Source organism: Mustela nivalis, assembly GCF_964662115.1.
Source record: "Mustela nivalis genome assembly, chromosome: 8".
NCBI lineage: Eukaryota > Metazoa > Chordata > Mammalia > Carnivora > Mustelidae > Mustela > Mustela nivalis.
Window position 1 is genome coordinate 131743420 of NC_139027.1, and position 26659 is coordinate 131770078.

At 38.7% G+C, this 26659-nt stretch overlaps 1 protein-coding gene across 13 annotated transcripts in view; it reads left to right on the plus strand.

Moving 5' to 3' along the window:
- Positions 1-26659, plus strand: part of NCOA3 (nuclear receptor coactivator 3) — a 139172-nt gene that overhangs the window by 65551 nt on the left and 46962 nt on the right. For 9 of the 13 annotated variants that reach the window (XM_082744791.1, XM_082744798.1, XM_082744786.1 and 6 more), the window contains one exon: positions 2449-2530. The exons of the other annotated variants lie outside the window; for them this stretch is intronic. The gene's annotated coding sequence lies outside the window, so the exon portion shown is untranslated. The remainder of the gene's footprint in view (positions 1-2448; positions 2531-26659) is intronic. 13 annotated transcript variants of the gene reach the window in all.

Sequence of the window (26659 nt, forward strand, 5' to 3'; positions counted from 1 at the left end):
TCGATCCCAGGACCCTGGAATCATGACCTGAGCCGAAGGCAGAGGCTTTAACCCACTGAGCCACCCAGGTGCCCCATACTTGGACATTCTTTTTTTAAGATTTTATTTATTTATTTGTCAGAGAGAGAGAGAGCAAGCGAGCACATAAGCAGGCAGAGTAGCAGGGAGAGGCAAAGAGAGAAGCAGGCTCCCCGCTGAGTATGGAGCCTGATGTGGGACTCGATCCCAGGATCCTGGGATCATGACCTGAGCCAAAGGCCGTGGCTTAACCTGCTGAGCCACCCAGGTGCCCCCACACTTGGACATTCTTAAGTTCGATGTCAGATTGTTGTTGGTTGACTAATAATAGTTTTAATTGATTTTTTAAAAGATTTTATTTATTTGAGAGAGAGAGAGAGAAATACTGAGAGAGAGCACATGAAGCGGGGGGTGTGTGGGAAGAGGGAGAGACAGGTTTCCTGGTGAGCAGGTAGCTAGACGCGGGGCTCTATCCCAGGACTCTGGAATCACCCTGAGCCGAAGGCAGATGCTTAATGGACTGAGCCACCCAGATGTCCCTTAATTTATTGAGCATTTATATATCAGGGAATGATAAGTTAAGCATTTTCACCTGATCTTCTCAAGGGCCTTGATAAATCTAAGGCTTAAAGAAGTTTTCAGGTTGGGTACTAGCTAGTAAATAAAAGCTGGGAGTTGAGTCTAGATCAGGTGGACTCCAGAGTGTCAGCTCTTAAATTGCTTGCTAATAAGTAGTCATATTATTTTGGTCTGGAAGATATATTCCAAGAATCAGCTTCCTTTTGACATGTTGTTTATAAGCTAGAGACTATATTGTAATTAGAAATAGATATATTAATAGATGTAGTATTTCTTTTTTAGATTTTAATTGCATGGCATGTATACACTACCTGGATTTTTCTCCTATCCTTTCCTGAACCATGTATGATGAGTTTCCTTACCCTCAATCTTCTCACCTTTAAATTGGGTTTCAGGAATGCAGCAGACCCTTTACGTAATGCAGCTGGATTGTGGTTGGTTGTTACTAAATACTCCATGCGGATTGGCCATGGCTGTGATACGGAACTTGTAAACACATCATTTTTTCTTGTACTCCTCCTTTCCAACAGACCTGCCAGTTCCAGCATGAACTTTAGGGTGTAGTTATGGCTGTTTTCTTGATATATAAACACCACTAGAATTAGTGGTAGATTAGATTGTTGCTTTATTGTTCTACTTGGAAGTTCAAAAGATGAAGGTGAATGTTTTATTGGCTCACCATCTTTGCTGCACCAGAGCCTGCTCCACATTCCCTCAAGTGCAGGAATGCTGTTTATATGTTCATGTATATTATTGTAGATTATTTCTGAAGAACTGCCCCTCCTTTTCCTCTCCCACTTAAAAATATTTCCTTTCTCCTTTTATTATTTAAAGATTTTATTTATTTATTTGACACACAGAGAGAGCATAAGCAGGGGGAACAGCAGGCAGATGGAGAGGGAGAAGCAGGCTCCCTGATGAGCAAGGAGCCTGATGTGGATGGAGCTCGATCCCAGGACCTTAGGATCACGACCTGAGCTGAAGCAGACAGTTAACCAACTGAGCCACCCAGGCGCCCTTAGAAATATTTCTTGTTGGTGATCCAAGTGCAGTCTTTCCTAGAGAGGAAGCAAACATCCGTGGCTTTTTCCCTCCTTTTTTCTTCCTTGCTTATTTGCTTTATCCGTTCATCCACCCATCTGGTAGATATTTATCTTTTTGGACTCAGCTATTTAAGCATTAGCTTCTGCCAGGATTGATCGATCTCTCTCTCTCTCTCTCTCTATGTGTGTGTGTGTGTGTATGTGTGTGTGTGTGTGTGTGTGTGTGTTTTAAGATTTTATATACTTGAGAGAGAGCGAACCAGGTGGTGGAAGGGGCAGAGGAAGAGGGGGAGTAGGCTCCCCACTGAGCAGGGAGCCTGATGCAGGGCTCCATCCCAGGACCCTGAGATCACGACCTGAGCCGAAGGCAGAGGCTTAACTGACAGAGCCACCCAGGTGCCCCTCAACATTGTTTTTAGTTGTTATTTGTTGAGCATTCCTTTTGGACAGTGGGAACACCCCAGATTCACATTACTTATCTGTTTGATTACTATTCAGGACTCTTGGGAATTGGTTTCCTCAACTGCTGTTTTTTATTATCCATGTTTATCAATGGTGACAGGGTGTATTATATATGCTATACCTGACTTATAAGCAGAAACGGTATTACATGGCAAAATAAGGCATCACCTCACATTCCTAGGAAGAGGCCTTGTACTTGATATAGCAGTTTTGTTTTTGCTTATCTCGTATGTCCAGAGAAGGGAACGGTGGGGAAGGTTTATTTGTGTGTGACTAATACTACTACTTACATTAAGAAAGGGCAATAAAATTCAACACCCTCCTCCCTTTTTTTGTTTGTTTTCAGGATTAGTATCCTTGCTGAACAGTGGAATCACAGACCAATAAAAATAAGCTCCTACTTGAACATCATTTGACTGGTTAGCCAGGTAATTCACTTTTACTTTGACTTGATCCTTTGTGATTTTCTGTCTCCCCCCTCTGAAGATCCTGACATTCCTTTTATGATTTAATCTTAAACTTGTGTCGTATTTCATGTTTTTCTCTTTTGTTTTTTAGTTTTGTTTGTTTATTTGAGAGAGAGAGTGGGCGGGGCAGAGGAAGAGAATCTTTAAGCAGACTCCCCACTAAGCGCAGAGCCCTGAGATCATGACCGGAGCGGAAACCAAGTCAGATGGTTAATTGACTGAGCCACCCAGGCACCCTCATGTTTTTCTCTTTTATAATGATAACATTAGTTGAATGACTGAATGGTCTTGAAATAAGTGAATATGTATCTATATTCATATATATGTGTGTATATATATATACAGACATAACTTTTTTGGGGAAGAAGAGAACTATATGTTACAGTTTAATGTGAGTTACTACCCTCCTACCCACTTCTCCCTTATGTGTGAATACTTTAATCTTTTTTTTTTTTTTTAAAAGATTTATTTATTTATTTATTTAAGAGAGGGGGAGCAGCAGGCAGAGGGAGAGGGAGAAGCAGGCTCCCTGCTCGGCTCGATCCCAGGACTCTGGGATCATGACCTGAGCCGAAGGCAGACACATAACTGACTGAGCCACCCAGGCTCAGTGTTTATTCAGAATCTGAATCAATCCCATTTATTTTTTCTATTTCACCATGTGAAGACTAGTTTCCCTAGATTGCTTGTGCTGGCATATAATATCTCATATAATAACTCCTCTCCTAACTCCTGTTGCACCAGCATAGGAGAAATGAGAATAGAAAAAGTTGTCTGATACTCAGAAAACAGTTACCCTTTGCTTAGCTGAATTTCTTTTTGTTAATAGTACTGTCATTCTTCTGGTTAGCTCGGCTTGAAATCCAAATCATCTTTGAACTGCCTCCTTCCTGCCCCTTTGATAAATTAGTTATTTAGTAAACAGTCCTTATCTGGTTTTCTGTTTTCCTGTCTCCTGTATTTGTACCACTTTGTGCTAATACCTTAGTTTCCTAGGCCAAGATCCTATAGTTTCTTGCTTATATTTGTTCAAATGTCCCTTTATTCTCTCTTATCTACTGTTTCTAGCACTTGAAGTGTTGCTTAGAAAATTTCCTTAAGTATGTCCCTTTTAATTAAGCCTCTGTTCTGCTCTAAGCTTTGTGTTTCCATTCCCTGGCTTACAGAAAAAAATACAAACTCTCTTCTATGACATTTGAAGCAGTCCTTTATCAGGGAATCTGTTTAAACCTTTGGTTTCAGCTCTTGCTCTTTCCCTATAAAATCCTTCAATTAATTGTGGGATATACATACCCATTATCTTCTGAACATAGTAGAAAACTATCTCCATGCTATTTATTAAAAAAAAAAAAAAGAAACACTTCTTTATTGGGAGTCATTTCCGTTTATAGAAGTTATAAATATAGAGTATAAAAAAATCTAGATATCCTTTATCCAGATTCACCCACTTGCTTATCGTTTGCATCCTGTGTGCTCTCACTCTCCCCCTCTGTCTAGATGCATGCATAGTTCTTTTCTGAACTGAGGGCAAGTTACATATATTGAGCTGCTTTCTGCTAATACTTATGTATTCTCTAAGAATAGGGTCATTCTCTTATAAAGCTGTTGTACAGTTACCAGCTTCATAAATGGACTCTGACACAAATGTATGGTCTATCTTCCAGTTTGGTCAGTTGAACTAATAAAGTCTGTTAACAGCATTTCCTTTGCTTCCTGTACAGAATCCAGTCTAGGGTCATTTCATTTACTTCTCTTCAGTCTCCTTTTTCCCGGAATATTTCCATAGCCTTTGTCTTTTATGGCATTGACATTTTTGAAGGACATGGCCCATCCCCCCTTTAAATAGAATGTTCTTCATTTTCTGTTTCTCTGAAGTTTCCCTGTGATTAGTTTGGGGTTATGCATTCTTGGCTGGAATGTTGTGTAGGTGATGTGATATCGTGAGAAAGATGTCCAACTTCTGGAGACACATGATTTCTTTTGTCTCCTTTTATGATGTTAATATTGATTATTTGGCCAGGATGTTGCCAGATTTCTCCACTGTATAGTTTATTTTCCTTCCATTCAATAAGCATTTGTGGGGAGACAATGCAGATACCATGGTTCTCATCACAGTTTGCTCTAGACTTAACATTCATTGATGATTCTTTTTTTTTAAGATTTTATTTATTTATTTGCCAGAGAGAGAGGGAGAGAGAGAGCGCGCGCAAGCGAGCACAGGCAGACAGAGTGGCAGCAGAGGCAGAGGGAGAAGCAGGCTCCCGGCCGAGCAAGGAGCCCAATGTAGGACTCGATCCCAGGATGCTGGGATCATGATCTGAGCCGAAGGCAGCTGCTTAACCAACTGAGCCACCCAGGCATCTCTCATTGATGATTCTTATCTGATTTTATTTTTTACTGGGTTGGCTCCAAATGGTTATTTTTTGATTCCAGCATTCCCTTTATACCACAAGGGACATTATTCTGTAATCAAGAGCCCTGTCTATCAGTTTGGACTCATGAATTCCTAGGTTTTCAATTGATAAATTCATTACTCTGCCTAATTATTTTGATACTCCAGTCCTATGTTTAGAAAGTGGAACTCTTTTTTTTTTTTTTTTTTTAAATATTTAAGCGCTTGGGGCGCCTGGGTGGCTCAGTGGGTTAAGCCTCTGCCTTCAGCTCGGGTCATGGTCTCAGGGTCCTGGGATCAAGCCCCACATCGGGCTCTCTGCTCAGTAGGGGAGCCTGCTTCCTCCTTTCTCTTTCTCTGCCTGTCTCTCTGCTTGCTTGTGATCTCTGTCTGTCGAATAAACAAAAATAAAATCTTAAAAAAAAATATTTAAGCGCTAGAAAGTGGAGTTTTTTTTTTTTTTTTAAGATTTTATTTATTTATTTGACACACAGAGAGAGATGACAAGTAGGCAGAGAGGCAGGCAGAGAGGGGGAAGCAGGCTCCTTGCTGAGCAGAGAGCCCAGTGTGGGGCTGGATCCCAGGACCCTGAGATCATGACCTGAGCCGAAGGCAGAGGCTTTAACCCACTGAACCACCCAGGTGCCCCAGAAAGTGTAATTCTTTTTTTTTTTTTAATCTTTTTTATTTTTTATTTATTATTTTTTAAAAATATATATTTTTAAGATTTTATTTATTTATTTGACAGGGAGAGATCACAAGCAGGTAGAGAGGCAGGCAGAGAGAGGGAGGGAGGAAGCACGCTCCCCACTGAGCAGAGAGCCTGATGCAGGGCTCGATCCCAGGACCCTGAGATCATGACCTGAGCCGAAGGCGAGGCTTTAACCCACTGAGCCACCCAGGTGCCCCAAAAGTGGAATTCTTAATCAGTCTTCCTATCCTTTTGAGGAAGAATAGTAGAGACTAGAATCCTGTGGGGGTGGGAGGTGTTCTCATTGCCCATGGGTTGACCCTTTCAGTGGACAGAGCTAGTAAAATGTGTGTGCTTAACACACATATGTGCATACACCAACATACTTGTACCTAAACACTTTTTTATAGCAACATGTGTATACATAGTTTAGAAATCAAGAGTTTATATCAGTATTCCAGCTTCACTCCCTGTCTACAGGGTTCTTTCTCTGCACTTACTGTTTCATATTTTTATGTCCCTTTTTATGTTGTGAGAAACCTTGGCTCCCATCATTATCAGTGCATTTACTCATTTGCTCTATCTTATAATACATCTCAAAAAATTTCAGAGTCACTTTGCCCCATTTCACCACAATAAACTTAATTAAAGTGGAGAATTTATATGTAGTTCTTCACTGTTTTACAACCATCCTGCCCAAGTCTGAGAATGAATAAATAAATATTGTATTCTTAAATTACTTGAATCAGCCTTCTTTGGTTCCTTTCTTGCTTTCCCATTCCTCTTCATTTCCCACTCCAACTTTCTGCATAAGGTAGTTATAGTATTCATTTTAAATTAAATTAGGTTCATCTTTTTTTTTTTAGGTTTTTAAAAAAAGATTGATTTATTTCAGAGAGAGTGTGCGCAGGCTTGTGTTTGAGCAAGGGAAGGGGCTCCTGGAAGTGGGGGTGGATGGTGGGTGGGGTGGGAGGAAGAGCAGAGGGAGAGGAAGAGAATCACAAGCAGACTCCTCACTGAGCGTGGAGCATGGAGCTTGATGTGTGGTTTGGTTTTCAACCCTGAGATCATGACCTGAGCCAAAACCAAGAGTCGGATGCTTAACTGACTAAGCCACCAGTGTGCATCTCCCCCCAACTTTTGAAAAAGTGGGCTCCATGATGGAGCTGGGAGCTGGGAGTTGGGAGCCCCAGCCTGGGGCTTGACCTCAAGACCCTGAGATCATGACCTGAGCTGAAATCCAGAGTCATTAGCTTAACTGACTGAGCTACCCAGGTGCTCCCAGTTTTTTTTTTTTTTTTTTTTAATGCTCCTTCTTATTCTGATTGGCTTTATTTTGAAGTTGTAGAAAACAAATTCAAATTATACAAAAGATGCACTTCCCTTCTCTATCCTTTCCATTCCATTTCCTCCCTTTCTCATAGTAACCAGCCTTGCTATTCCTGAGCCCCTTTCTCATTTATTTTTTACATTGTTTACATTATGTGCATATACCATAGTTTACTGAAGGTGATATTTTATGTATAGGTATTATTTAGGTTGTTTCCAGTATTTTGCAGTTAAAATAATGCTGCAGTGAGTAACCTTATGAATGTATATTTTTATATTTGGGGAGTGTTCCTTCAGGATAAGTTCCTGGAAGTGAGGCTACTGTATTGAAGGGTAAGTGTGTGTGTCAGTTTTTGTTAGATATTGTCAAATCACATTCCATAAGGATTACACAATTTGGATTCCCACAAGCAATGTATGAGAATGACTATGTGTTTAACCACAGTCATTCTGCAAAAGTTTTTTAGCTCAGTATAATATGTATATTTTTTACATGTATGTACATTATTGCATGTATTGGTAATTGCTTTTTATTGCTGAGTAGTATTCCACTGTGTGACTAGTTCTCATTTTTGGCTACTATGAAGAATAAAGCCACTCTGAACATTCAGGTAGAAGTCACTGTGTAGATTTTCCCCTCCTGAGTAAATACCCAGGAGTGCAGTTGCAGGGTCTTATGTTAGGTGTATGCTTATCTTTTTTATTTTATTATTTATTATTATTATTTTTAAAGATTTCATTTATTTATTTGACAGAGAGAGATCACAAGTAGGCAGAGAGGCAGGCAGAGAGAGAGAAAGAGGGAAGCAGGCTCCCCACTGAGCAGAGAGCCCAATGTGGGGCTTGATCCCAGGACCCTGATATCATGACCTGGGCTGAAGGCAGGGGCTTAACTCACTGAGCCACCCAGATGCCCTGCTTATCTTTTTATTAAAAAAATTTTTTTTGTTTCAATTTTTAAATACTAGTTAGTTAGAAAACTTAGTATTTATTTGTTCAATTTTTAATTTAAATTCTGGTTAGTATAGATATATTTTTTAATTTTTTTAAAATTTATTTTTTCAGGTTCCAAAAGTCATTGTTTATGCATCACACCAGTGCTCCATGTAGTACCTGCCCTCCTTAATGCCCACTACCAGACTCACCTTTCCCGCCACTGCCCGTCCCTCCAAAACCCTCAGTTTGTTTCTGACTCCACAGTCTCTCATGCTTCATCTCCCCCTTGGATTTTCCCCCGTTCACTTTTCCTTTCCTTCTCCTAAAGTCCTCCATGTTATTCCTTATGCTCCACAAGTAAGTGAAACCATATGATAATTGACTCTCTCTGCCTGACTTTTTTCACTTGGTTTAATCTCCAGTCTCGTCCATGTTGATACAAAAGTTGGGAATTCATCCTTTTTGATGGAGGCATAATATTCCGTTGTATCTATGGACCATATCTTCTTTAGCCATTCATCTGCTGAAGGGCATCTTGGCTCTTTCCATAGTTTGGCAGTTGTGGCCATTGCTGCTATGAACATTGGGATATGGCTATTCTTTTCCCTGCATCTGTATATTTGGGGGTAAATACCCAGTAGTGCAATTGTAGGGTCATAGGGTAGCTCTATTTTTAATTTTTATTTTAAACATTTTATTTATTTATTTGACACAGAGAGAGAGATCACAAATAGGCAGAGCAGTAGGCAGAGCGGGGGAAGCAGGCTCCCCGCTGAGCAGAGAGATTGCTGTGGGGCTTGATCCTAGGACCTTGAGACCATGACCCGAGCCAAAGGCAGACACTTAGCCAGTGAGCCACCCAGGTACCCCAAAGATTTTTTTTTTTTATTTGACACAGAGAGACAGCCAGAGAGGGAACACAAACAGGGGGAGTGGGAGAGTGAGAAGCAGGCTTCCTGCTGAGCAGGGAGCCCAATGTGGGACTCTGTCCCAGGACCCTGGGATCATGACCTGAGCTGAAGGCAGGTACTTAGTGACTGAGCCACCCAGGTTAGTGCTTTTTTTATGTACTAAGAGATTTTTGCTTATCTGTAGGTTATGAAGCTCTTCTCTTGTGTTTTCTTATAGAAGTTTTGCACCTTTGACTTTATATTAGGTCTCTGATCCATTTTGATTTAATTTTTGTGTATGAAGTAAAGGAAAGATTGAGGATCAGTTTTTTTTTAAATTTAAATTTTTTGGTAAGATTTTATTTATTTGACAGAGATCGCAAGTAGACAGAGAGGCAGGCAGAGAGAGAGGAGGAAGCAGGCTCCCTGCTGAGCAGAGAGCCTGATGCAGGGCTCGATCCCAGGACCCTGAGATCATGACCTGAGCTGAAGGCAGAGGCTTTAACCCACTGAGCCACCCAGGCACCCCTGAGGATCATTTTTGAAAATGTGGATATTGCATTCCAGAACTATCTGTTGACAAGACTCTTCTTTTTCCATTGCATTGTCTTGCTAACTTAATCAACTGACTGTGTACAACAGAATCTCTTTTTTCTGTTCCATTGATTTATTATATATCAGTCTTGTGCCCACCATCATTGTCCTGATTACTAAAGCTTTTATAGTAAGGTTTGAGAGTAAGTAGTATGAACTTTTCAGCTTTTTTTTTTGTCATGATTGCTTTGGCTTATCTGAGGCTTTTGTAGTTTGATAAAAATTTCAGAATCAGTTTGTCAGTCCCTGCAGTTCTTCAGTTGCTCTGAGAAACTGACCTGCAGAATCTAGCTCTCTGGGACGTCCTAAACTATGGTCATTATCTTGTCAGTTCAAGGTTGCTGGGCTCTTTTTGGGTTCCTTATTTTTGTGCTGTGCTGTGGAAATTGCTATTTGGCCAAAAGTCTGATTAGTAGTAGGATTAATGTTGTTGCCTCTTCGCCCCCTAAATGTTTTCCTAATCTTGGGGACCACAGTTTGTCACTTCCTGTTCTCTGATACCTGAATATAGTTTGTTGTTATAATTTGTCCTGTTCACTGTAGGATAGAGTTTGTTACTTTCTTGGATTAAAGAGAAGTCCCACAATTGATTCTTGAGTTCATTTAAAAAAAAAAAAAAAAAAGACTCTCCTCACGTTTTGTTGGATTGACAATTTTAAAAAATCTTTTATTTTTTTATTTTTTAAATATTTTATTTGTTTATTTGACAGAGAGAGAGATCACAAGTAGGCAGGGAGGCAGGCAGAGAGAGAGAGAGAGGAGGAAGCAGGCTCCCTGCTGAGCAGAGAGCCCAATGCAGGACTCGATCCTGGGACCCCGCGATCATGACCTGAGCCGAAGGCAGCGGCTTAACCCACTGAGCCACCCAGGTTAGTATAGGTGCCAAAATACGTGTTTGTTAACCATAAAATCTTCTTTGAGCATTTAAAAAAAAGATTTATTTTAGAGAGAGTACATGAGTGTGTGAATGGGGGAAGGGGCTGAGGGAGAGAATCTTCAAACAGATTTTCTGGTGAGTGTGGAGCCAGATGTGGGGCTCCACATCACAACCCATGAGATCACCACTGAGCCAAAGCAAGAGTTGGATGCTCAACTGACTCAACTACCCAGGCACCTTGAGCACTTTTTTTTTCTAAGTAAGGTCTAGGCCCAAAGTAGGACTTGAACGCATGACCCTGATGAGATCAAGAGTTGCATACTCTACTGACCGAGCCAGCCAGGTGCCCTTGGGCATATCCTATTTATTTATTTATTTATTTATTTTTTTTTAAAGATTTTTTATTTATTTGACAGAGAGATCACAAGCAGGCAGAGAGGCAGACAGAGAGAGAGGAGGAAGCAGGCTCCCTACTGAGCAGAGAGCCCAATGTGGGACTTGATCCCAGGACCCTGAGATCATGACCTGAGCCGAAGGCAGTGGCTTAACCCACTGAGCCACCCAGGCGCCCCTGGGCATATCTTATTGAACAACTTTTGAGGCTAGAGGATTAATTTCTGTCCAAAATTTTTCCTAAGGAATATAGGATTGATCTTTTAAACTCTCTTACTTGTTTTTGTATTTTGAGACTAGGAAACCAATCCAGACTCTCTGTACCAGGTTTCACATTGGAGTACCTATAAACTTGGGTGAAGTCATCTCTTTTCCAGGTTCTCTAAATGTACTAAGTCTGTGGCCTGTTGGGCCTAACCTTCCTTCTACCTTTGAGTCCTTGGTTCCTATAAGCCAAGAATAAGTACCAGGCTCATAGGCATTAACTTAAATAAATTGCAGTCTTAGTTTGTTAATGGTGGGCTTTTCATGCCTGATTAATTGAAAATGATTCTCAATTATGGCCTTCAAGATAAGGCCTCAGTTGTCCAATTACCCTGGTAAAATGATTGACAGATTTTTACTAAACCTATGCTGTTAACATTATTGACATGAGAAATAGATAAAGTTTTTATTTACTTACTTGTTTTTAAAGATTTTATTTATTTATCTGGCAGAGACATAGTGAGAGAGGAAACACAAGCAGGGGAATGGGAGAGGGAGAAGCAGGCTTCCTGCTGAGCAGGGAGCACAGTGTGGGGCTCAATCTCAGTACCCCGGGCTCATGACCTGAACCGAAGGCAGACACTTAATGACTGAGTTACCCAGGTGCCCCAGTTTTATTTTTTTAATACATACACTTCTGAAATTTAAAGTATTTTTAGTAAGAGTAATTTGTTAAATTGAGGGCTAGAGATGAAAAAGAAAAAGGGGCTTCCTCATTTACCCATCAGAAAAGAAATAATAATATTCTAAAAGAATAGTTAAATTTCCCCCTTCTCTGGTTTATTCAGTCCTATGTAATTCTGTTTTGTGTAATCTTTTTCTGTAATCTGCTCTAAAGAAGTTACCTCCTTCAGGTATATAAAGAGACCTAACACAGTTTGAATTAGTCTCTAGTATAGTTGTAAAATTGTATGTTACTGCAGCTTAGTATAAGTCTATCAACCAGAGTCTACTTCCTAAAATACAAGGATTTAAAGGTACTTTGTATAGTCTTTTTTTTTTTTTTTTTTTTTTTTTTTTTAAGATTTTTATTTATTTGATAGAGAGCACAAGTCGGGAAAGAGGCAGAGGGAGAAGCCGGCTCTCCATTGAGCAAGGAGCCCAATGTGGTCTCCATCCCAGGACCCTGGGATCATGACCTAAGTCAGAGGCAGGCACTTAACTGACTCAGCCACCCAGGCGCCCCTCTGTAGTCTTTTCCGTGAGAATCTTGGATTTCAGTGCAAGTATCAGAAAGAAACAGAGCCACCCATTTGGCAAAAGACATTTCTGATGCTTTTCATTCATCTTTAGATAGGAGTTTTCATTAGCTGCCCTTTCATCAGCTGGCCTGAAGGGATGGATAACCTTTTATTTACTGAAGTATTTGTGGCTAATTGTATCAACTTTTTTCTCTGAATGTCTTTATTTCATATAATTTTTGAAAGACTGGATTACTAGATATAAAATTATAGGTTAACAATTTTTATTTCAGCACTTTTTCTAATCTATCCAAAATGTGTTTATTGGGATGGTTTCCCATTCATCTTGATTCAGGTGCTTTTAAGTGCTGCTTCCGTCTGAAGGTACATCCTTTTGTAAGCCTTGCTTTTCCTCCTGTAGACTGGCTGGCAAAGGACCGTGGCATAGCCAGCACACAAAGCTACTGTTTGTGCATGGCTGAGGATTTCGGTGATCATATAGCATTCTGGGCACTTACTTCACTTCCAGGAAATAGGAATTTGGGCTCTGCACCAGGTGCTGCTGCTTGTGCTTCTGCTCTTTCCTCAGGGATAGAAGTCCTTATGTTCTAGGGAGGAGATAGTCACCACTGGAAAGTAGTTCAGCACTCTGAAGATGTTGTTGTTCCATTTTCTTGTTGTTTCTGAAAAAAATCACTTTTATCCTTGTTCCTTTGTATGTATGATCCTTTTTCCTGTGGCTACTTTCATGATTTTCTCTTAGTTTTTAAGCAGTTTGTGCTGTATTCAGGTCTAATTTTCTTTGTATTTGTTTTCTTTGGGATTCTTTGTGCTCCTTCAATGTATAGTTTGGTGTTTGCACCAAGTTTGGGGAAGTTTTGGCCTTTATTACTGCAAATATTTTATTCTTTTCCTCCATTATGATTTCTGTGACTACAGTTACATGTTTGTTGATCATTTGATACTTCTTACATATACTTAAGGCTCTGTCCATTTTTCTGCAAGTTTTTTCTTTCCTTTAGGTTTAGTTAACATTTTTCTGTCATTTCTGATCTGAGTAATATTAAAAAATAAAATGCTTTTATTTCTCATCTTGTTCTTAAAACCCATGGCAGTAAGGGCCTTAAGAAAAGCTAATGGAAGCTAATTTGTGGTGTCATTGAATTAGAATATAAGTCTTGACTCTGCAAATTTCAGACCATTTTCTTTCTGTAATTTGTGAACATTTATCCTGTAATAAGTTGCTATCTTGTTAAATGTTCATGTTGCTGTGTATAGGAGAAGGGGTAGTGGTAGGGGATCTTAGTTAATTTTTTGCAATATTACAATGTTTAAGTTCTTATTTGATTTAAAAAATGATTTTCAGTGAAAGAATTTAGGTATCACTGAAGTCAGTAATACCTTAAGAACTAATCTTTTAGTTGACATTCTACAGCAGTTAAAATACGTCTATGGTTATTCAACAGAAATTCATCTTTAACCACAGAAGTTTTCAAATCATGAGTTTTTGGACTCTCAGGCTGTGATATCATTCATGGTGTTGGAAGTTAACTCTTTGAAGTACAGTCTCTTACCAATCTCTTTTACTTCATGAAAATTTCTTAAATCAGTATTTGTGTTACCTTAATTAAAACGAGAGCATTATGTAGTTGGATAAAGGAATGAAAATATATTGCTAAGGTCAGGATAATTATTAAGTACCTTTATATCACATTTTATTAACATTTTAGTTTTTTTTTTTTTTAAAGACTTTATTTATTTATTTGACAGAGAGAGAGACAGGGTGAGAGGGAGCAGGGAGAGTGTAAGAGGGAGAAGCTGAGCACGAAACCTGATGTGGGGCTCGATCTTAGGACCCTGGGATCATGACTGAGCCACCCAGGTGCCCCAACATTTTAGTTTCTAAAATGTTCTGTCATAAGGATACCTGGGGTGGCTTAGTGGGTAAAGCCTATGCCTTCGGCTCAGGTCATGATCTCAGGGTCCTGGGATCGAGCCCAGCATGGGGCTCTCTGCTCAACAGGGAGCCTGCCCCCCCCGCCCCCCACCTGCCTCTCTGCCTACTTGTGATATCTGTCAAAGAAATAAATAAAATCTTTAAAAAAAAGTTCTATCATAGCCTTCTAGAGAATTTGATATTCAAAAGGTGTATGAATGGCATTCAGAATTGTAAGGACTGTATCTCTGTCCTTCAGTTTAGTTTGAAATTAAGCTACTAAAGTTTAAAGATAACTTTTAATTAAAAGTTCTGCTTTTATTATGCTTTATAATTAAAATGAATCAAGCTCACGGACATCTTGTAAAGCAGCTATTACTGAAGAACCAAACAATTTAAGGAAATTACTTCTCGGTTTATATTTTATATATATAGAAAACTGACATTTGTTAATTTTATCAGTTGCCTGCCTAGATATATCATGCCTTAAATTTAAATCTAGAAAATACAGTCTGTCAATGGTGGTGGTGGTGGTCTTAGCGTGAGAACTAGGGTGGTGATAGTCTCAGTTTGATATCAGTTTTCTCATTACGATCAATTTGTTTGTTTTACAGAACATCACAGGTTCTTTCCAGCTTAAGTTTCTATGATTGATGGATCTAGTTCCTCATTACAGAGCCTTTTAGTTATCCTGCTAACTGCTTCTCGGCCTCTAACTGTAAATGCATGCTGATTGCTTAGATTAGGAGATGAAAGTATTGGTAAGGTAAAGGTGCTTAAACTATTTTTTAAAGGTGGTGGATAGGGATGGGTCAAGAATCTGCAGTCATTGGTGATGACCTGGTAAGGGCTATTACTTATTTATTTATTTTGAAAGATTTATTTATATTACAGAGAGAAAGAGAGTGTGCCAGCGTGTGTGCACACAAGCAGGGGGTGCAGAGGGAGGAGAGAGAATCTGAAGCAGATGCTGTGCTGATTGTGAGCCCAAGGCGGGGCTCGGTCTCATGACCCCAAGATCACGACCTGAGCTGAAACCAAGAGTCACTCACTCAACTGTCTGTGCTACCCAGGCATCCCTAAGGGCCATAATTCTTAACTGTTTTCTTTTTGTTAAAGGACTAGTTGGAATTTCTAGTTAATGTGACCAGAAAACAGTAACTTCTTACTGGAAACTTAAGCTGAGCCATTGAAAGACAATTGTTAAAACAGCTGTAGGCAGTGCAGTAACACTCAGATTTCATGAAGAAAGGAGTAAACTATTTTTTGGTTGAAATGGTTAGGAGCTTGGACTCTGATGTTGGAAAGACTCAGATTTAATTTATCGTTCCATCACTTACTAGATGTGTGACTTTGGTTGAGTTATTTTAGCTCCCATATCTCTTTTCTCATGTTAAAGAGGGATAGATTTGAACTTGACTTTTATCTGTTCTGCATATCAGAGGGTGGAAATAGGGGTTAAAATGAGAGTAATAAATGGAACGCCCTCAACACAGTATCTGGCTCAAATATTAAATATATATTCACTTAACATTTTTAACTTAACAGTATTTTTTTTTTTTTAAGATTTTATTTATTTATTTGTCAGAGAGAGAGAGAGGGAGAGAGAGCGAGCACAGGCAGACAGAATGGCAGGCAGAGGGAGAAGCAGGCTCCCTGCCGAGCAAGGAGCCTGATGTGGGACTCCATCCCAGGATGCTGGGATCATGACCTGAGCCGAAGGCAGCTGCTTAACCAACTGAGCTACCCAGGCGTCCCTTAACAGTGTTTTTTAATTTAACATAAAGTTACGCAGTATTTTATATAAATAGAGTATATGTTACATGTGTTTTGAAGTGTACTTCAGAAAACATCTTTGAACCTACTGCTTAAGAACTGGAAAGTTGTTGGGGCGCCTGGGTGGCACAGTGGGTTAAAGCTTCTGCCTTTGGCTCATGTCATGATTCCAGGGTCGTGGGATCGAGCCCTGCATCGGGCTCTCTGCTCAGTGGGGAGCCTGCTTCCTCCTCTATCTCTGCCTACTTGTAATCTCTGTCAAATAAATAAATAAAATCTTCAAAAAAAAAAAAAAAGAACTGGAAAGTTATTAGGAATACCAGCTCCCTGTGTGTCTCCATGTTGCTTGCTCTTCTGCTTCTGTCCCAGGTAACAGATACCATAATTCACTTGCTTTTTAAAACTTAAGAAAACAAACACCCCCCCCCCCCACATGTGTGAACCACATGTGAACCATGTTTAGTTTTTATTTTTAGCTTTACAAAAAATTGAGTGCAATATACTTTACTTTATTTTACTTTTTGAAGATTTATTTATTTGGAGAGTGAGAGTGCATGCTGGGTGGGGGGATGGAGGGAGAGAATCTCTAGTCAACTTCCCCTGAGCTTAGAGTCTGACTTAGGACTCCATCTTATGACTCTGAGACCACAACCCCCTGCTGAAATCAAGACTCAGTTGCTCAACTGACTGAGCTACCCAGGTGCCTCTAATGTACTTGCTTTAAAAAAAAAAAACACACCACTTGATTGCTTGTAATATTCAACCATGTTGTGTATGATTTATTTTTGCTATTACTATATTGTATTTTTTTGTACAGCTTTATTTTTTAAATTTGGGATTGATGGTGATACAGTGTCCTCTGGTTTTTGATGTATGAATGAAATTTCAAAGAACATTTTTGTGTGTTTTGTTGCAAGATTACTTTTATTGCCCTAAAGTTTTTAAATATAAACTTGATTTTAACTGCCAATGTACTAAATTTGCATTTCCTATAGAACTTCTTTAGAAAAACTAAACTTTCTTATTGAAATAGCCCTCTTTTATTAGCTAATTTATTTTACCTTATACTAGTCATTTATTATTTATCACAGGATTAGCAATACGCACTGCCATTTTGCCACGTAACTTTAAGTACTTGATTTTAAAAGAAAATTTAAGTACAGTTTACATTCAATAAAATTCACCAGCCTTAAATTTATAATTTGCTGAGTTTTGACAGGTGTAACCATTATCTCAATCATGACCTAAGACACTCTTATCGTCCCCTGAAGTTCTTTTGTCCTTCTGTGCCATCAGTCCACTTCACTGATAGCTGGCGGCCCCTGGTCTGCTTTAAGTTATTAGTTTTGCCTTTTCTGAATTTCATATAATTGTATTCCCCTTATGCATATAATGTATTATTTATAGTTGTTCCACTGTCCTTGGATATTTTGTTCTTTTTCTTTTTTCTCTTTGGCTTTCAGTTTTAGAAACTTATATTGATCTTTAAGCTCACTGATTTTTTTTTCTTCCTCAGCTGTGTCCTGTCAACTGATGAGCCCATCAAAGGCATTCATTTCTGTTAATGTTTTTGATTTCTAATATTCCCATTTGCTTCTTTCTCATAGTTTCCGTCTCTCTGCTTATATTAGTCATCTGTTCTTGCTTGTTTTCCACTTTTTCCATTAGAGTACTTAGTATGTTAATCATAATTAAAATCCCACAGTTGGTTTCCAGTGTTTTTTTTTTTTTTTTTTTTTTTTTTAAATATTTTTAAAGAACCTGGCTTCTTTCCTGTTTACTAGCAAATTTTAGAGGCTTCTGAGGATATGTCATCAAAATCTGCCTTCACCTGGGATGCCTGGGTGGCTCATTGTTAGGCACCTGCCTTATGGCTTAGGTCATGATCCCAGCATCCTGGGATAGAGACCTGCATTGGTCTCCCTGCTCAGCGGGGAGCCTGCTTCTCCCTCTGCTTGTGTTCCTTCTCTGGCTATCTCTCTCTGTCAAATAAATAAATAAAATCTTAAAAAAAAAGATTTTATATATCTATTTGACAGAGAGTCAGGGAGAGGGGGAACAGAAGCGGAGGGAGTGGGAGAGGGAGAAGTAGGCTTCCCGCTGAGCCGGGAGCCTGATGCAGGGCTTGATCCCATGACTGTGGGATCATGACTTGAGCTGAAGGCAGATGCTTAACGACTGAGCCACCCAGATGCCCCCATGTCAAAGACTTTAAAAATTAATTGAAAGTCATATCCAGACCTATCTGCACTCTCCTATTTGTCTGTTAAGTGTTTATGAGATGCTTATGGTCATCTTGCGGTAGTACATCCAGAAAATTTGCTCTTAAGCATGTAACATCCATTTAAAAAATTACCCAGAAAGCCATAATTTTGGTGGATCTACTGTTTTAGGGTAATGAAGTGCTGTGGTTGTAAGTGGGAAAACAAAAGTTATTTTACTTTAGATAATCTGATCACATGTAGTCCCTCACTCCCTTATTTTTTTTTCTTTAGGTTTTTTACTTTTAAGAGTTTCCTTCTGTGGAGAGAATATTATGTTTAAATTGTGGAGTTTATATGATGATATGTAGGAGAATATTAATGCATTTATAATGTAAAAACTTACACATTTTAGCGGTGTCTGTGTGACTCAGTTGGTTAAATATCTGCCTTTGCTCAGGTCAGATCTCAGGGTCCTGGGTTTGAACCCCATGTCAGGCTCCCTGCTCAGCAGGGAGTCTGCTTCTCCCTCTCCCTCTGCCCTTCCATCCCTGCTGGTTCCCTTTCTCTCAAACAAACACACAAACAAATAAATATTTTTAAAAAATAAAACCTTAAACATTTAAATTTACTGTTTATCAAATAGCAACTTTAAAAAGCAACTTTTTTGAGCATAGGTTCCATACTATACAGAGATTCTTTTTTTTTTTTTTTTAAATTATTTATTTATTTGTCAGAAAGAGAGTGAGAGGGAGAGAACACAAGCAGGGGGAGTGGCAGGCTGAGCAGGGAGCCCGGCGTGGGACTCAATTCCAGGACCTTGGGATCATGACCTGAATCAAAGGCAGATGTTTAACTGACTGAACCATTCAGGCACTCCAGTAGTTGTGTTTTTGTTATTAAATCCAAAGACTGAATGTTAAGCTGGTTTGCTTTAGATGAGACTTTTAAAATATATAGAGAAAATTATTAAAATTGTAAGATCCGGGGCTCCTGTGTGTCTCAGTGGGTTGAGCCTTTGCCTTTGGCTCAGGTCATGATCTCAGGGTCCGGGGATCAAGTCCCGAATCAGACTCTATGCTCAGCGGGGAGCCTGCTAATCACCCCCACCCCCCGCCCTGCCTACTTGTGATCTCTGTCTGTCAAATAAATAAATAAAATCTTTAAAAAACAAAATTGTAAGATCCGTCTTTGACACGAACAATCACTGTTTTCTGCTCTTGGTGAAAATGGATGGAGATGTTTACAGTCAAGGCTCATAAAAAGGGCAGTTTTACTGCATTTAGAAAATACAGACATAGAAATTTGTCACATCAGTAATAACATAGCTCTTGTAGTACTTAATTTTATAACTTAATTAAGAAATATAATTGACCTAGTATCATCAATCTAAAAAGTGACCTGCTGTACAAATAGTCCAGTTTATACCACTGTTACAGATGGCCCTATCATATGCCAAACTCTCAGATTACTTTCTTATGATTCTTTGTTTCCAAAACCTGTTTTAATAAGAATGTTTTAGAATCTGTGCAATATTTAACATATAAAGCCTGCATTATTTTGAAGTTGATATTGAAAACCTTTAAACTTCTGACCTTGAGTAGAATTTGCTATGTTTAACCATAACATGCAGCTGCTGGATTCAAAATTGCCTTTTCTGGGTCTCTGCTTTGTGAAAAATGGTGTGTATTGGACACGAGTGCATGGCAGCTGACATTTATCAAGGATAACAGGAGCCTTACTCATTTTCACATTTTAAAGTAACTTTGAAAGCTTTGCATGTGCACACATGCTCAACATATGTTCCTAAGATTTAAATATATTTTTCATCATGTATCAATGAAACCAAGTTTCAGTCTTTAATGAGCTTACACTGTGTGATGTGTGAGCACACAGACATCTAAAGATCAGTGTAGGGTATTTACCTCACTTTCGTAGAATTTTATTTTACATAGTTTAAAAGTATTACAAGTATAAATGTACCTACTTGTATGCTGGGTAGCGCTCTTGTTATGTAATGTGTTATTGGCATTTCTTTCATTACTGTACTATAAAATTTGGCCCTGATGTAGAAAATTAGTTATAGAAATTATTTTTTTCTAGTCAACTATTGGTATATTGCTCTTCTGTTTGAAAAGGTTTTAATGGAGCTCTTTTACTGGAGGGTGACAGAATTAGAATTGGGATTGCATGATTTTTAGTCTTGGTTCTTTTTTTTTTTTAATTTTTTTTTAAAGATTTTATTCATTTATTTGACAGAGAGAAATCACAAGTAGATGGAGAGGCAGGCAGAGAGAGAGAGGGGGAAGCAGGCTCCCTGCTGAGCAGAGAGCCCGATGCGGGACTCGATCCCAGGACTCTGAGATCATGACCTGAGCCGAAGGCAGCGGCTTAATCCACTGAGCCACCCAGGCGCCCTAGTCTTGGTTCTTAACCTTTAAAAATTTCTTTAAGGATAGGATGTGGTAATAATTTAGAAAGGATTCTAAAATGAAACTGCAAAATTCATAATGTGTTGGCAAACTTGTTAGTTAAAATAACACCTTTTAATGGTTGGTATGGGTTTCAGACATGGCAGCCCTTCAGTATATTGATATGCAGATCACACTGACTTGCTGCAAGGTAACAGGAGACATGCTTTGACTTCTGAAGATAAATTGGCCATGCGCAGCTGTAATCCTACTGTCTTTTCATTTCCAGACGTGATTGAGTAGTATAAGGCCTTTGATACGTAGGTCCTAGGTAGTAAGTTGAAATTTAATTTTTTGTATGTATGTGAGGTTTTACTTGGGCTTTTGATAACCGTGTTTTGTGGTATGAAGCTACCATATAAATTGTGGGGACGTTTTATTACTTAAATAACTCTCCGAATTTGAAATGTAAGAAGGCTGAATTCCATTTTTTCCCCATTTTCCTTTCGACAGTTAATAAGGAAGTCATTTTATTAAGCGTGATAAATAGTAAAAAGAGTCTTAAGTTTAGACTAGTTAAATTTGCCAGTGTCTTTATATTTTAATAAAATGCAAAGCAAGTATGAATTTTAACAGGACTTTTCAAAGAAATCATCCTTAATCACTTGTGACCTAAGTGCCCTTTCTAATAAGAGGTACTGTTTCTACAAATTCTTTTCACACAGAAATGCACAATATCAGAGAGGGATGCCTAGCTGGCTCATTTGGTAGAGCTTGTGGTTCTTGATCTCGGGATCATGAGTTTGAACCCCACATTGAATATAGAGTTCACTTAAAAATAAAGCTTTTAAAAAAAATGAAGCAAATACTTGATGTTTGCATAAGAACAGTTTAATACTACTACCAGAACTTTATTTGTAGATATTAGTATCTTTGAGAATTCAATACTTCCCAAAAGACATCTCTTTAATCTCCTAGGTACCAAGGTTTAGGCAATTGGCAGAGGTTCTTCAGCCAGTGTGGGAATTAAAAAACAGATAATTTATTTCCTGAATTTATATGGATTATAAAAGTAGTTACTTTATAATCACAGAGGCAAAATTGTGTGTGTGTGTGTTTTTTTTTTTTTTTTTTAAATAACCTTGATTCTGTCTGTAAATTATGAGATTCTTCAGGGAGCCATTTGTTAAGGCTTGAATGTGCTCAGATAAGCTTTTTTTTTTTTTTTTTTTTTTGGTCTATGGTTTTCATTGTTTCAGCAACCTTGTGAAGGTGTTATGTCCTGGGGCACCTGGTGGCTCAGTTGGTTAAGTGTGGGACTCTCTATTTTGGCTCAAGTCATGATTTTAGGGTTGTGAGATAGAGAGCCCTGCCTTGGGCTCTCTTCTGGGGCATGGAGCCTACTTAAGATTCAGTCTCTCCCTCTGGCCCTCCCACACCTCTCTCTCTCTCTCTCTCTCTTTTTTTTAAAGATTTTATTATTTATTTGACAGACAGAGATCACAAGTAGGCAGAGGCAGAGAGAAAGAGGAGGAAGCAGGCTCCCTGCTGAGCTAGAGCCCGATGTGGGGCTCGATCCCAGAACCCTGGGATCATGACCTGAGCCAAGGCAGAGGCTTTAACCCACTGAGCCACCCAGGCGCCCCTCTCCCTCGCTCTCTCTCTCTCTCTCTTTTTTTTTAAAGTGTGGTATGTCCATTTTAGAAAATAGGAAATTGAGCTTCAGAGACTTAAATTTGGTGATACCATGCTGGGGCTTAGATCAGCTCTGAAATCTTTCTCCTTTATTACACTGTGCCGTGTTTGATTTGAATTAATCAGTTTTCATAACCAGTCCACTGATTGTGTGTGTGTGTGTGTGTTGTGTTGTGTTGTGTCATGTTGTGCCTAGTTTAGGAATTAATTCTTTATTGAGTTTCCAGATAGGGATTTAAGTATCACTTGCTATCTAAGTCTCTCCAGAGTTAGGATATTTGGTGCTCAGATAATGGGTGATACTATCTCTTTTTTATACTTTATAATTTATGGAGATTTGTAATCTAATCTTTTCACAATGATTTATTCTATTTTCATTTATTTTTTTTCATGGCTGTCAAATTTTTATCTTCTAAGGATTATAAGTATTTATTTTAAACTTACTGAGAGGTTTCATTTTATTGGGTGGTGAATTCGTCTTCCAATATTGATGAATTTCTTAGTTCTTAGTTCTTAGTTCTGTTCTTAGTTCTTAGTTCAAATACACTTGGGAATTTTCATTTACGATTTGCATCTTTTTAAAAAATTAACATAAAATGTATTATTTGTTCCAGTGGTACAGGTCTGTGATTCATCAGCCTTATACAAATCCATAGCACTCACCATAGCACATACCCTCTCCAATGTCCATCACCGGCCACCCCGTCCCTCCCACCCTCTTCCATTCCAGCAACCTTCAGTTTGTTTACTGAGATTAAGAGTCTCTTATGGTTTGTCTCCCTTTCTAGTTTCATCTTGTTTCATTTTTCGCTCCTTTCCCCTGTGATTCTCTGTCTTGTTTCTCAAATTCCTCATATTAGTAAGACCATACAATTGTCTTTCTTCTTTGACTTATTTTGCTTAGCATAATACCCTCTAGTTCCATACACTATGGTTTGCATCTTAAACGGGAAATTCAGTTTTCCTTTTGTTCATCTGGTACTCCTCATGTTGACCCCTTCTCCCTGGCTCGGTACTCCAGCGGTTTTTGTTGCCTTCTCGCATTTCCACTCTACCTTCGGTTAGGTCCGGGACTCCAGTCTGAGATATTCTTGCAGTATTAGAGAGATGAGGACTCTTTGTTATACAGTGCAGGTTGTAGTTTGATGTGATCAGTAGTTTGTTATTGATGGTTATAGCTTTTCTTCACCTTCCTTTCAGCAATTTTTTGGGTTGGTTTTTACTTATGAGCATTGCTTTTGGTCCTTTTGGGCATGACTGGATTTCCTGACAAAGCAGTTGCTAGTTTCTGGTTCTAAAATTCAGTGGGTTCCTGGAGTCATCAATTCATTACTGTATGTTTGCTCTTTGTTTTGGTCCACAGTCATTTTGTTCTGTTTGAGCATGTTTTTGTCTTCCAAAATAAATAAAAAATACATACGTGTCATTATTATATAGAGTGGGGGGAAGAGTGTTTGGTTGAAAGTAATAATAATGGATGACATCCATGATGTCATCAGGAAGTCCTGTTCTTTTTAAAAAATTTTAATTAATTTTTAAATTTTAATTCCAGCATAGTTAATATAAGTGTTAACGTTAGTTGCAGGTGTACAATATGGTGATTCAGCTGTTCTCTACATTAGTCAGTGCTCATCGTAAGTTCACTCTTAATCCCCATCACCTGTCTCACCTACCCCTACTCACCTCTCCTTTGGTAACCATCTGTTTGTTCTCTATAGTTAAGAGTCTGTTTTTTGGTCTCTCTCTTTGCTTTCCTTTGTCCATTTGTTTTTTTCTTAAATTCCACATATGAGTGAAATCATTTGGTATTTGTTTTTCTCCGACTTATTTTGCTTAGTATTATACCCTCTAGCTCCACCCACGTTGTTGCAAACGGCAAGATTTCATTCTTTTTTTTTTTTTTTAAGATTTTATTTATTTATTTGGCAGAGAGAGAGAGAGGGAGAAGCAGGCTCCCTGCTGAGCAGAGAGCTGGATGCGGGGCTCAATCCCAGGACCCTGAGACCATGACTTGAGGTGAAGGCAGAGGCTTAACCCTCTGAGCCACCCAGGTGCCCCGATTTAATTCTTTTTTTTTTTTAATGATTTCTTTTAATTATTTTAGAGTGCAAGAGTGAGCAGGGGAGAGGGTCTGAGGGAGAGAGAGAGAATCTCAAGCAAACTTTGTGCTGAGTGTGAAGTCCAGTGTGGGGCTCCGTCCTTCAACCTTGGGATCACCGCCTGAGCTGAAACCGAGAGTTCAAATGCCTAACCCATGGAGCCACCCAGGCGCCCCAAGATGTCATTCTTTTTTTATGGCTGACTAATATTTCATTATACACATATACATACCCCACATCTTCTTTATTTATTCGGCTGTTGATAAGACACTGGGGCTGCTTCCATAGTTTGGCTGTTGTGAATAATGCTGCAATAAACATCAAAGTTCATGTAATCTTGTGAATTAGTGTTCTTGTCTTTTTTTGGGTAAATACCCAAAAGTGCAATTCATGAATCATATGGTCCTTTTGGGCATGACTGGATTTTAGTAGTTCTGTTTTTAACTTTTTGAGGAACCTCCATACTGTTCTTCCACAGTGGCTATACCAGTTTGCATTCCCATCAACAGTTCCCTTTTTTCCACATCCTCACCAACATTTGCTTCTTGTGTTTTGATTTTATCCTTTTTGACAGGTGTGAGGTGATATCTCATTGTGGCCTGAGTTGCTTTTCCCTGAGGATGAGTGATGTTGAGCACCTATTCTTGTGTGTCTTGGTCATGTTTATTATGTCTTTCTCTGGAGATAAGTCTTTTCATGTCTTCTGCCCATTTTTAAATTGGGTTATTTGTTTTTTGTTTTCATTTTGAATTAAGTTCTTCATCTATTTTGGATACTAACCCTTTGTCAGATTTGTCATTTGCAGGTATCTTCTCCCATTCTGTATGCTTTCTCTAGTTTTATTGATTGCTGCATTTCCTTTGGGGTGCAGAAGCTTTTTATTTTGATGTAGTCAGGAAGTCCTGTTCTTTTGATTTCACAACCTGGCTTATTTATATAGGTTTGGAGATAGTAGACACTGAAATATTTATTAAATGAATGTGAACAGGATCTTGGAGAAGCCATACCAGTTTCAAACCTTTAATCCCAAACTTAATCTACTATAGTGGTTCTCAGAAGTGTGATTCATGGTCCTTGGGGAGTCCCTGAGAACTTCTACAGGGTCCATACAATTAAAATTATTTTCATAATAACCAATATTTGCCATTTTCATTCTATTGGTGTTTGCATTCATGGTGCAGAGCCAGTGATCCAGAAAACTTGGCACCTCAGCTTGAATCAAGGCGGTGGCCCAAAGACTGTCCTAGTGGTCCTTACATTCTTTACTTTCCTGCACTTAGTTTAAAGGGAAAACAACAACAACAACAAAACCCCAGCAACACTTCTCACTGAGGATTGTCCTGCATGAAGCAGCAAAATTGGCTCATTTCATTAAATCTTGACCCTTGAGTTCTGTATTTAAAAATTCTGTCTTGTGAGAGTGGAAAATATGCAGAAAGCACTCTGTTTACCGAAGTATGATGGTTATCCTGGGGAAAAGTCCTCATGTGCTTGGTTTGTGTACTAAACTACCCACTGAGCCACCCAGGCGCCCAGTGAACTGATATTGTTAAGATGACAATGTTTGATACAAAATCATGCATGGGTAAAAGATTTGCTCAGCGTGTAAGCTAGGGGAGTATATTTTTAATGTAACAGTGAAAGTTGATCAGTAGTTTCAGATTTTACTTTGCAACTAACTTTTAAGTAGTGCTTGTTTAGTTTAGCATAATGCCAAGGAAAATTAAAGTTGTTTACAAAAGGCTACTGAAATAGTCCTTTTTAAAAAAATGAGATGTCTTGAGGCTGGATTTTCTTCTTATGTTTTTGTCAAATTAACACATTGTAATATACTGAATGGAGAAGTAGCTAAGTGAATCCAGCTATCCCCTTTAAATCAGACCTAAGATTTGTAAAAATGTAGAAACAGTGCCACCTATTTGTTTTGTTTCAGAAAATGTATTTTCTGAATAAATTTCTGAATAAATTCACATCTGAATAAAATTATTTATAGAATTGTTAACACATAATGGGTTGTTTTAAGATGAATTAATATTTCAAATATTTGTTAAGTTTTAATTTTCAGTATGGTAGATATTGATAGGTATAACACACATAACAAAAGCTTTTTGGCATTTCCAGTTTTTGAGGGGTAAAGGAATTCTGATCTCAGAAAGGTTGAGAATCACTGATATAGTGGATGTGTTTGGAACTCTAGAGGCATTTGACTTAAACATTGCATGTATATGTTGGTTTTTTGAAGCACATCTAAATTCTGCTGTAGCTCTCTCTGTTCTGATGTACTTAAACAGGACAGGGGCCAGAGCTAACTCGTAAGGTTTGTCTGTTCTCAAGGACATGCATTTGTCATTTGCCCTGCATCTTTCTGTGCTGAGATCCAGATTGACTGCGGTGGGTTAGGACTTTGAACACTTGTGTAACAGCG